We start from the raw sequence: 13,992 nt of genomic DNA on the forward strand, positions 1-13,992 counted from the left end.
CCTCGTACACGCACAACTCCGCTCCGTACACCTCGTACACACGGCTCCGCTCCGCACACCTCGTACACGCACGGCTCCGCTCCGTACACCTCGTACACGCACGGCTCCGCTCCGTACACCTCGTACACGCACGGCTCCGCTCCGTACACCTCGTACACACACGGCTCCGTTCTGTACACCTCGAACACACACACGGCTCCGCTCCGTACACCTCGTACACGCACGGCTCCGTACACCTCGTACACACACACGGCTCCGCTCCGTACACCTCGTACACACACGGCTCCGTTCTGTACACCTCGAACACACACACACGGCTCCGCTCCGTACACCTCGTACACGCACGGCTCCGTACACCTCGTACACACCCGGCTCCGCTCCGTACACCTCGTACACGCACGGCTCCGCTCCGTACACCTCGTACACGCACGGCTCCGCTCCGTACACCTCGTACACACACGGCTCCGCTCCGTACACCTCGTACACGCACGGCTCCGTACACCTCGTACACACACGGCTCCGCTCCGTACACCTCGTACACACACGGCTCCGCTCCGTACACCTCGTACACGCACGGCTCCGCTCCGTACACCTCGTACACGCACGGCTCCGCTCCGTACACCTCGTACACGCACGGCTCCGCTCCGTACACCTCGTACACGCACGGCTCCGCTCCGTACACCTCGTACACGCACGGCTCCGCTCCGTACACCTCGTACACACACGGCTCCGCTCCGTACACCTCGTACACACACACAACTCCGCTTCGTACACCTCGTACACGCACGGCTCCGCTTCGTACACCTCGTACACACACGGCTCCGCTCCGTACACCTCGTACACACACAACTCCGCTCCGTACACCTCGAACACACACACAACTTCCGCTCCGTACACCTCGTACACGCACAACTCCGCTCCGTACACCTCGTACACACACACGGCTCCGCTCCGTACACCTCGTACACGCACAACTCCGCTCCGTACACCTCGTACACACCCGGCTCCGCTCCGTACACCTCAAACACACACGGCTCCGCTCCATACACCTCGTACACGCACGGCTCCGCTCCATACACCTCGTACACGCACGGCTCCGCTCCGTACACCTCGTACACACCCGGCTCTGCTCCGTACACCTTGTACACATGCGACTCCACTCCGTACACCTCGTACACACGCGGCTCCGTACACCTCGTACACACACACGGCTCCGCTCCGCACACCTCGTACACGCACAACTCCGCTCCGTACACCTCGTACACACGGCTCCGCTCCGCACACCTCGTACACGCACGGCTCCGCTCCGTACACCTCGTACACACGCGGCTCCGCTCCGTACACACACGGCTCCGCTTCGTACACCTCGTACACACCCGGCTCCGCTCCGTACACCTCGTACACGCACAACTCCGCTCCGTACACCTCGTACACACGGCTCCGCTCCGCACACCTCGTACACGCACGGCTCCGCTCCGTACACCTCGTACACGCACGGCTCCGCTCCGTACACACGCGGCTCCGCTCCGTACACACACGGCTCCGCTCCGTACACCTCGTACACACCCGGCTCTGCTCCGTACACCTCGTATACATGCGACTCCACTCCGTACACCTCGTACACACGCGGCTCCGTACACCTCGTACACACACACGGCTCCGCTCCGCACACCTCGTACACGCACAACTCCGCTCCGTACACCTCGTACACACGGCTCCGCTCCGCACACCTCGTACACACGCGGCTCCGCTCCGTACACACACGGCTCCGCTCCGTACACCTCGTACACACCCGGCTCCGCTCTGTACACCTCGTACACACCCGGCTCTGCTCCATACACCTCGTACACACGCAGCTCCACTCCGTACACCTCGTACACACGCGGCTCCGCTCCATACACTTCATACACACACGGCTCAGCTCCGTACACCTCGTACACGCACGGCTCCGCTCCGTACACCTCGTACACACACGGCTCCGCTCCGTACATCTCGTACACACACGGCTCCACTCCATACAACTCATACACACACGGCTCCGCTCCGTACACACACGGCTCCGCTCCGTACACCTCGTACACACGCAGCTCCACTCCGTACACCTCGTACACACGCAGCTCCACTCCGTACACCTCGTACACACTCGGCTCCGCTCCGTACACCTCGTACACACCCGGCTCCGCTCTGTACACCTCGTACACACCCGGCTCTGCTCCATACACCTCGTACACACACGGCTCCTCTCCATACACCTCGTACACGCACGGCTCCGCTCCGTACACCTCATACACACACAGCTCTGCTCCGTACACCTAGTACACACCCGGCTCCGCTTCATACACCTCGTACACACACAGCTCCGCTCCGTACACCTCGTACACGCACGGCTCCGCTCCGTACACCTCGTACACGCACGGCTCCGCTCCGTACACACGCGGCTCCGCTCCGTACACACACGGCTCCGCTCCGTACACCTCGTACACACCCGGCTCTGCTCCGTACACCTCGTATACATGCGACTCCACTCCGTACACCTCGTACACACGCGGCTCCGTACACCTCGTACACACACACGGCTCCGCTCCGCACACCTCGTACACGCACAACTCCGCTCCGTACACCTCGTACACACGGCTCCGCTCCGCACACCTCGTACACACGCGGCTCCGCTCCGTACACACACGGCTCCGCTCCGTACACCTCGTACACACCCGGCTCCGCTCTGTACACCTCGTACACACCCGGCTCTGCTCCATACACCTCGTACACACGCAGCTCCACTCCGTACACCTCGTACACACGCGGCTCCGCTCCATACACTTCATACACACACGGCTCAGCTCCGTACACCTCGTACACGCACGGCTCCTCTCCATACACCTCGTACACGCACGGCTCCGCTCCGTACACCTCGTACACACACGGCTCCGCTCCGTACATCTCGTACACACACGGCTCCACTCCATACAACTCATACACACACGGCTCCGCTCCGTACACCTCGTACACACACGGCTCCGCTCCGTACACCTCGTACACACGCAGCTCCACTCCGTACACCTCGTACACACGCAGCTCCACTCCGTACACCTCGTACACACTCGGCTCCGCTCCGTACACCTCGTACACACCCGGCTCCGCTCTGTACACCTCGTACACACCCGGCTCTGCTCCATACACCTCGTACACACACGGCTCCTCTCCATACACCTCGTACACGCACGGCTCCGCTCCGTACACCTCATACACACACAGCTCTGCTCCGTACACCTAGTACACACCCGGCTCCGCTTCATACACCTCGTACACACACAGCTCCGCTCCGTACACCTCGTACACACCCGGCTCTGCTCCGTACACCTTGTACACATGCGACTCCACTCCGTACACCTCGTACACACGCGGCTCCGTACACCTCGTACACACGCACGGCTCCGCTCCTTACACCTCGTACACGCACGGCTCCGTACACCTCGTACACACACACGGCTCCGCTCCGCACACCTCGTACACGCACAACTCCGCTCCGTACACCTCGTACACACGGCTCCGCTCCGCACACCTCGTACACGCACGGCTCCGCTCCGTACACCTCGTACACGCACGGCTCCGCTCCGTACACCTCGTACACGCACGGCTCCGCTCCGTACACCTCGTACACGCACGGCTCCGCTCCGTACACCTCGTACACACACGGCTCCGTTCTGTACACCTCGAACACACACACGGCTCCGCTCCGTACACCTCGTATACGCACGGCTCCGTACACCTCGTACACACACACGGCTCCGCTCCGTACACCTCGTACACACACGGCTCCGTACACCTCGTACACACCCGGCTCCGCTTCGTACACCTCGTACACACACAGCTCCGCTCCGTACACCTCGTACACACACGACTCCGTTCTGTACACCTCGAACACACACACGGCTCCGCTCCGTACACCTCGTACACGCACGGCTCCGTACACCTCGTACACACCCGGCTCCGCTCCGTACACCTCGTACACGCACGGCTCCGCTCCGTACACCTCGTACACGCACGGCTCCGCTCCGTACACACACGGCTCCGCTCCGTACACCTCGTACACGCACGGCTCCGTACACCTCGTACACACACACGGCTCCGCTCCGTACACCTCGTACACACACGGCTCCGTACACCTCGTACACACCCGGCTCCGCTTCGTACACCTCGTACACACACAGCTCCGCTCCGTACACCTCGTACACACACGACTCCGTTCTGTACACCTCGAACACACACACGGCTCCGCTCCGTACACCTCGTACACGCACGGCTCCGTACACCTCGTACACACCCGGCTCCGCTCCGTACACCTCGTACACGCACGGCTCCGCTCCGTACACCTCGTACACGCACGGCTCCGCTCCGTACACCTCGTACACACACGGCTCCGCTCCGTACACCTCGTACACGCACGGCTCCGTACACCTCGTACACACACGGCTCCGCTCCGTACACCTCGTACACACACGGCTCCGCTCCGTACACCTCGTACACGCACGGCTCCGCTCCGTACACCTCGTACACGCACGGCTCCGCTCCGTACACCTCGTACACGCACGGCTCCGCTCCGTACACCTCGTACACGCACGGCTCCGCTCCGTACACCTCGTACACGCACGGCTCCGCTTCGTACACCTCGTACACGCACGGCTCCGCTTCGTACACCTCGTACACACACGGCTCCGCTCCGTACACCTCGTACACACACGGCTCCGTTCTGTACACCTCGAACACACACACAGCTCCGCTCCGTACACCTCGTACACGCACGGCTCCGTACACCTCGTACACACACACGGCTCCACTCCGTACACCTCGTACACGCACAACTCCGCTCCGTACACCTCGTACACACGGCTCCGCTCCGCACACCTCGTACACGCACGGCTCCGCTCCGTACACCTCGTACACGCACGGCTCCGCTCCGTACACCTCGTACACGCACGGCTCCGCTCCGTACACCTCGTACACACACGGCTCCGTTCTGTACACCTCGAACACACACACGGCTCCGCTCCGTACACCTCGTACACACACGGCTCCGTTCTGTACACCTCGAACACACACACGGCTCCGCTCCGTACACCTCGTACACGCACGGCTCCGCTCCGCACACCTCGTACACGCACGGCTCCGCTCCGTACACCTCGTACACGCACGGCTCCGCTCCGTACACCTCGTACACGCACGGCTCCGCTCCATACACCTCGTACACGCACGGCTCAGCTCCGTACACACCTCGTACACACCCGGCTCCGCTCCGTACACCTCACGCCCGGCTCCGCTCCGTACAGCTCGTACACACACGGCTCAGCTCTATACACACACGGCTCTGCTCCATACACCTCGTACACGCACGGCTCTGCTCCATACACTTCATACACACCCGGCTCTGCTCCATACACCTCGTACACACGCAGCTCCACTCCGTACACCTCGTACACACGACGCTCCGCTCCGTACACCTCGTACACACCCGGCTCCGCTCCGCTCTGTACACCTCGTACACACCCGGCTCCGCTCCATACACCTCGTACACACGCGGCTCCGCTCCATACACCTCGTACACACCCGGCTCTGCTCCGTATACCTCGTACATGCACGGCTCCGCTCCGTACACCTCGTACACACACGGCTCCGCTCCGTACATCTCGTACACACACGGCTCCGCTCCATACAACTCATACACACACGGCTCCGCTCCATACACCTCGTACACACACGGCTCCGCTCCGCACACCTCGTACACACACGGCTCCGCTCCTACACCTCGTACACGCACGGCTCAGCTCCGTACACCTCGTACACGCACGGCTCAGCTCCGTACACCTCGTACACGCACGGCTCAGCTCCGTACACCTCGTACACGCACGGCTCAGCTCCGTACACCTCGTACACGCACGGCTCAGCTCCGTACACCTCGTACACGCACGGCTCAGCTCCGTACACCTCGTACACGCACGGCTCAGCTCCGTACACCTCGTACACGCACGGCTCAGCTCCGTACACCTCGTACACGCACGGCTCAGCTCCGTACACCTCGTACACGCACGGCTCAGCTCCGTACACCTCGTACACGCACGGCTCAGCTCCGTACACCTCGTACACGCACGGCTCAGCTCCGTACACCTCGTACACGCACGGCTCAGCTCCGTACACCTCGTACACGCACGGCTCCGCTCCGTACACCTCGTACACGCACGGCTCCGCTCCGTACACCTCGTACACGCACGGCTCCGCTCCTACACCTCGTACACGCACGGCTCAGCTCCGTACACCTCGTACACGCACGGCTCAGCTCCGTACACCTCGTACACGCACGGCTCAGCTCCGTACACCTCGTACACGCACGGCTCAGCTCCGTACACCTCGTACACGCACGGCTCAGCTCCGTACACCTCGTACACGCACGGCTCAGCTCCGTACACCTCGTACACGCACGGCTCAGCTCCGTACACCTCGTACACGCACGGCTCAGCTCCGTACACCTCGTACACGCACGGCTCAGCTCCGTACACCTCGTACACGCACGGCTCAGCTCCGTACACCTCGTACACGCACGGCTCCGCTCCGTACACCTCGTACACGCACGGCTCAGCTCCGTACACCTCGTACACGCACGGCTCCGCTCCGTACACCTCGTACACACGGCTCCGCTCCGTACACCTCGTACACGCACGGCTCCGCTCCGTACACCTCGTACACACACGGCTCCGCTCCGTACACCTCGTACACACGGCTCCGCTCCGTACACCTCGTACACACGGCTCCGCTCCGTACACCTCGTACACACGGCTCCGCTCCGTACACCTCGTGCACACACGGCTCCGCTCCGTACACCTCGTACACACGGCTCCGCTCCGTACACCTCGTACACACACGGCTCTGCTCCATCCACACTGTAAACCCCTCCTGACCGCACTCATAAACTTCCTCATCCAGCACCATGACAACCAGCACAGCAGAGTGCTGCATACGCTGAGGCCCCTGATCATGTGACTCCTGACTCCTCCCCTCCTATGACCTCATCCCAGGTCCTCTGCACTCTCTCCTGAATACGCGCCTTCGCTGCCCTGATAAACCAATCAGCGTCAGGTCAATTGCAGCCCATGAAAGCGCTGATCTGCACAGCCAATGAGCGGCTGCAGCTCCCAGAGTCTGCCCCTCCCGGACACGCCCACTACACAGATCGGCCTCAAAGTGCAAAGTTGTTGCCGGCAGAGGACTGAGCTAGGTCCCGCCCCTTCCGGTGACGTCATCTCACAGGAACCTCCGAGCTTGGAGCTGGAAGTTCCGTTACGTCCCGTGGATTCTCGCTCGTGTCCCGGTGCGTGGCTCTGCAGGGGGAGGTTCGTACAGAGCGCTCGTCATCCTCCTCCTATATCGCCTCCGCAGCATTATCACCCTCACTATAGCGCTTATTCACACCTGGGAGTCCGGGCTGTGTCTGTGCAGTGAGTGCGGTTTCCTCTTTGTCTCCACACAGTAATGTCCTCCCCTGTGTACCGGCCACTTCTTACCGCACATGGTAATGTTCACCTGCAGGGGCCATAAGTCCTTCTCTGTGGCCCTAAATAGTATTAGTGGCCCGTGTGCCCCCCATATATCACTACTGGCCCCTGTGTGCCCCCCGTATATCACTACTGGCCCCTGTGTGCCCCCCGTATATCACTACTGGCCCCCGTGTGCCCCCCGTATATCACTACTGGCCCCTGTGTGCCCCCCGTATATCACTACTGGCCCCTGTGTGCCCCCCGTATATCACTACTGGCCCCTGTGTGCCCCCCGTATATCACTACTGGCCCCTGTGTGCCCCCCGTATATCACTACTGGCCCCTGTGTGCCCCCCGTATATCACTACTGGCCCCTGTGTGCCCCCCATATATCACTACTGGCCCCTGTGTGCCCCCCATATATCACTACTGGCCCCTGTGTGCCCCCCATGTATCACTACTGGCCCCTGTGTGCCCCCCATATATCACTACTGGCCCCTGTGTCCCCCCCATATATCACTACTGGCCCCTGTGTCCCCCCCATATATCACTACTGGCCCCTGTGTCCCCCCCATATATCACTACTGGCCCCTGTGTCCCCCCCCATATATCACTACTGGCCCCTGTGTCCCCCCCCATATATCACTACTGGCCCCTGTGTGCCCCCCATATATCACTACTGGCCCCTGTGTGCCCCCCCCATATATTAGTAATGTCACCTGTGTGACCCCCTGTGAGGAAAATGTATAATATAAGTAGTAGTTTCTCTGCCTGTTAGCACCAGCTGAGGGATTTTTGCACTTCTGACCATGGTCCCCAAGAAAACATGGCAGACACTGGGCCCTAAACCCCCCCTTCCCATTACTTCCTGATTTAGCTTTCCTTCTCAGAGAGTGTGGGGGTTTTATGAGAGCCAAGGTATTTACGACCGGCATTTCCTGCCGTGTAAGCTCTTGTTCAGCTATAACTGGAATAGAAACTTCTAGAATCCATGAAAGTTCTTTGTTCGGTTTTTGTAAGATATTAGGCCAACCATTTAAGATAAGAACACGAAAATATATATTCTTATTCTCCCTCGATGGATCTACCCATCACTCTAAACACGGGCGTCTAACTCCATCTGGTAAAGAAGTAGGGAATTCTCGGTAAATATGTATCCCAGACAGGACATATTTGATCTCATTAGAATGCCCACGTTAATCCGAGATGAATGCTGGGTTTGTGATGACTATGACATGTTTTGTAGTGAAGTTATAGAAAGTAGATAAATTTAAGGTTGAAGTACTCAGAATGTAGAGAGAGGAGGGTCTGGATAAGCCAGCCTTTCTGTGATGTCACTAGCTGCAGGTTTTAAGTTTGTGGCAGGCTCCCCAGCAGCACTTCTTGTCTTTTCCTGGAGAGCCCTGAGCACGTCCAATGAGCTGGGACGTATGGTTGCCTGCAATGCTCTGAGAACATGTGAGTTATCTTTTCTCCTTTAAATCCCTTTATGTTATAATTACCTTGTACATATTTGCAATTGTCTGATATTGTAACATCTTTATGGAACTTTTTATAAACACTGCATAAACTTTGAGTATAATATTTAATACTAGATTCGTTCTCCTGCTTTAAAACGTACCCTGTCTCTTGAAGGGAATTTACGCTACTGTTTTGGGTTAGCTTCGGACCCGTTTAATCAGAGCTAGTGGCAGCGACCGTGTGCAGGCCTTTGGGTGTTGTAGTGACTGCAGCTTGATAATTATTGTTCCTGCCTGAGTGGGAGTAGTTATCGCGTCACTGCAGCGTGCCCAATAGCCAGTACATAGCAGGCAGCCTTTCTGGCGACTAATTACCCTAGGTGCAGTACCTAATCTGACCTGACAGAGAGCTGCAAGTGTTACGTGGAACTGTAAGCGGGATATACATAAATCCCTGCAGTTCGTGGTATATTGAAGAGCAGTGGGATACCTAAAATAAGCCCCTGCTGTAAACTAAGAGGTCAATAGCCTTGTGTGTGTTTTTTATCACATTGTGGCAGTGGAGGGATAACTAGGATAAGCCCCCTGCACATGTGATAGCCGTCTGTTGGTCTAAAGTCACCCCAATCCGTGACATATTGGTGGCAGCGGCTAAGGGATCGTGACACCCCCTATATATTAGTAATGCCACCTGTGTGCCCCCCATATACCACTACTGGCCCCTGTGTGCCCCCCATATATCACTACTGGCCCCCGTGTGCCCCCCCATATATTAGTAATGTCACCTGTTATGATCCCAATGGCAAGGGATCTCAGAGATTAAAGCAAAGTCTGCAAACATAAATACCAGCTCATAGGGAAGTGGTAACTAGGCTGACCATATAGCTGATCCTAGCACAACACACTAACAGTAGCCGGGGAACGTGCCTACGTTGATCCTAGACGTTTCGCGCCAGCCGGAGAACTAACTAACCCTATCAGGGAAAATAAGACCTCTCTTGCCTCCAGAGAAAAGACCCCAAAGAAATACAAGCCCCCAACAAATAATAACGGTGAGGCAAGAAGAAAAGACAAACGTAAGAATGAACTAGATTTTAGCAAAGAGAGGCCCACTGACTAAATAGCAGAAGATAGTAAGATGACTTATATGGTCAGCAAAAAACCCTGCAAAATATCCACGCTGAATATCCAAGAACCCCCAAACCGACTAACTGTGAGGGGGGAGAATATCAGCCCCCTAGAGCTTCCAGCGATAACAGGAATCACATTTTGTACAAGCTGGACAAAAATAAGAACAATGCAAATAAACAAAAGTAAGAAAGCAGGACTTAGCTTATCTTGCAAAGAACCAGGACCTGAAGACAGGAGCAAACAGAAATGAACTGATTACAACGATGCCAGGCACTGGACTGAAAATCCAGGAAGTTTAAATAGCAACACCCCAGGTCTAACGAAGCAGGTGAGTACCAACCTGGGAAAAGACAATCCAAGTGCCAAACCACAAGAGACCACAAGAGGGAGCCAAAAAGTATTGTTCACAACAGTCACCTGTGTGACTCCCTATATATTAGTAATGCCACCTGTGTGCCCCCCATATATTAGTAATGCCACCTGTGTGCCCCCCATATATTAGTAATGCCATAGACACCAAACATGTCTGGGTTCTATTTTATCTAAGTGGTAAAAAAAAATTCCAAAGTTTGCTAAAAATAATGCACAATTTTCCGTTACCCGTACTGTCCCCATTTTTCGTGATCTCTGGTCAGGTGACTGCCTATGTTTTTATGTGTACACACACACACACACACACACACTGCATTTATTCTTACTCTTATGACTGGAACAATTGGTTTGGAAAGCTTTTCACCACGATTGTGGCAGTATTGATGCTGCTCCTATTTTCTCTCTCTCTCTATATATGTTTTATCACAAGTCCATAAACAGTGTTGTGCTCACCTCCAAATAGACATATTTAGACCAAAATCCCCACACGTACAATATTAGGGACAAAGAGGCAGAAGCAAAAAGTATGAATTCAATAAAAACATCTTTTTAATAGAAAAATCATTAAAAAACGATAATATTCAACAGGAGAATCCTCTTAATAAAAAGCAGCTGGGAACAACATCCAAAAGAGGTAATATACCAAATAGTATCACTATAGCAACAATAATCAATACTGCGTCACAATATAAGAAGGCAGCACAAAGATATTCAATGACCTGTAGCCAAAACTAGCTACAGAATGTAATATAATACAGTGTATCCAATATGTCTACATGTCATGGAACATGAGCTCCTGTGCTCCTACAACCAGCCATGAATGTACTCAATAACCCTCAGTGGCTGCTCGGCCTAAATAAAGGGCATCGCGCATCTCCGGTAACCTACACACAGTAACATTTCTAAGATTTGTAAACTTCCATAGATGAAGCTCCAAGTAAGGAGCGTTCCACAGCGACCCCGACAGCGCCGTTTCGCCTGCCTGGCTTCCTCAAATAGGGGGCATGTGTGTCTATAACTACCCGCTCTGCCTTTATAGCTAAATACAACAGCTGTGATTCGCGTCGGCATAATTGGTATCTCAATAGCGCATGCGACTGACTCTGGTAAATCTGTCTCTAGAGCCGTAGTAGAAGATGAAGATGTCGTCCTCACCATGAAGTAGATATTTCTCATGTTGCGTGTAGTGAATATCTCCTGCAGTATTGCTAATGCCGATTCCAGGGTCGGTAAATGAGACGAGAATTAGCGTTATGGACGATGAGTCTATGAGAAACGTATTCAGCTGCCGACTCCGAGGAGGAAACTGCTTGTTGTCTGTGGCCTAAATATATAGGATTTATTAGTAGATGTAAAGAAGGAAACTAAATACTGTAAAATAATAACTCTCCTCATATGTTTCCTTATTATCTCCAGTAATTGTATTATTACACAGGATTCTTATGATGTTCCATCGGCTCATCTTCTCATTCAGGTCTCTACAATATCGGATCCTCTCAGAGAAGATCTTCTATAGAAGATAATTTTCCTGATTTACTCATCAAGGACAGATATGGACAGAGACAAGATGGCGGAGAGGATATTACACCTCACCCTAGAGATCCTCTTCCGGCTTACTGGAGAGGTGAGAGATTCTGATGACGTCACATTACATCATTCTTATCTATGGGAATAACAGATGGACAGAACTGGAGAGGTGAGGACTCTGGAAATGTCTGTAGTGAGATTTATTAATGTCTCTCCATTACCAGGATTACACAGTGGTGAAGAAGACCTCTAGTGATCGCTGTCAGGACCCTGTGTCTGAGGGATGGGGAAGACCCCTGAGCCCAATCACAGGGCCTCCACCTCGCCCCCTGATAAATGAGAACATCAATGACCAGAAGATCCTAGAACTCACCTACAAGATGACTGAGCTGCTGACTGGAGAGGTGACACTGCTGGGAATGCTGGGACATTATACAGTAACACTATGAAGGGATCGGGGGGATGACGGTATCATTGTATGTGTCAGGTTCCTATAAGGTGTCAGGATGTCGCCGTCTATTTCTCCATGGAGGAGTGGGAGTATTTAGAAGGACACAGAGATCTGTACAAGGACGTCATAATGGAGGTTCCCCAGCCCCTCACATCTCCAGGTAATAGACAGGACTAAATACACACGGCCTATAATTATCTGTATGTAAAGAATGAATTCACTCCCTGTATGTGTTTCCTCCAGATCTATCCAGTAAGAGGACAACACCAGAGAGATGTCCCCGTCCTCTTCTTCCACAAGACTGCAAGCAAGAAGATCCCAGTGCTCCTCAGGATCCTCAGGTAGATGGAGATCAGGTGTCAGGAGATCTCCCCTATGATGTGTAGACGCCGGTGAAGGTCTTGTGCTCAGTCTTGTTTTATCCACCAGTATTATATGTTTTCTACTTGTGTAATGAGAACGGTGGAGATGGCAGGATTAGAGCTGGTCATAGATGGGACTTCTCCCTCTGTCGGTGACTTTTACAATATTTGTTTCAGGGTGAAGATCGGACCCATATTAATACTACAGAGACATATGTGAGGGGGGATGAGTGGTGTAAAGAGGAGATTCCCACATATGACTACCCAGGTGAGTAGTAACCACTAAATGCAGAGAGGTCACAGATTCTTCTCCGTCACCGGCTGTCGCTGCTTTATCGGCGGTGTAGTCCGGCCGTATTACCATGATCACCATTCTGCCTCTAGACCACAACATTCTCCTCCACCCAAAACTGTTCAAATGACTTTGGGCATTGAAAGCCCTTTTCTATAGAACTTACAACCTGGTAGATCCACCTTCCCCCTGGGTTTAGGAGACGCTGTTACCTGCCCAGATCTGTAAACTACAAAGCGAAATGACAGCGTATGTAGAATGTGCTGATAAGATAGAAAATCACTTGAGGAAAAATGTTATAATGGTCCTGTAAGAGAAAGTGGAGGGTAATGATGCTGTTGGCTTCCTAGAACCCTGAGACCTTATTGGATGAATCTCCCTTCTGTGCGGCTGAATGTGATCATATGGTCCCTACAAGACCAGGTCCCGTCTTTCTGGCAAAACTTTGCTTTTATAATCGGCAACATTAACCCCTTAACGACCGCCGATACGCCTTTAACGGTGGCAGTTAAGGGTACTTAAACCACAGCACTGTGGAAGAAGTGAATAGCGGCCCCCAGAGTTGGATTTTCTCTGGGGTCTCGGTTACCGGGGGTAGCCGAGACCCCAGAGAACATGATTCAGGGTTTTTTTACCGACCCCCGGGTTGCAATCGCCGTAAATTAACCGTTTACCGGTGGTTGCAAAAAAAACAAACGCGATTTCCCATTTTATTTCTCTGTCCTCCGATGTGATCGCACATCAGAGGACAAAGAAATGGGGTCCCCGATTGCCCCCCGATACTCACCTGTCTCCCCCGGTGCTCCTCGTGGCTCCCGATGGGCGCCACCATCTTGTTTAGGCCAAAAAATGGCGGGCGCATGCGCAGTGC

The sequence above is a fragment of the Ranitomeya variabilis genome, chromosome 3 (assembly GCF_051348905.1).
Source record: "Ranitomeya variabilis isolate aRanVar5 chromosome 3, aRanVar5.hap1, whole genome shotgun sequence".
Lineage (NCBI taxonomy): Eukaryota > Metazoa > Chordata > Amphibia > Anura > Dendrobatidae > Ranitomeya > Ranitomeya variabilis.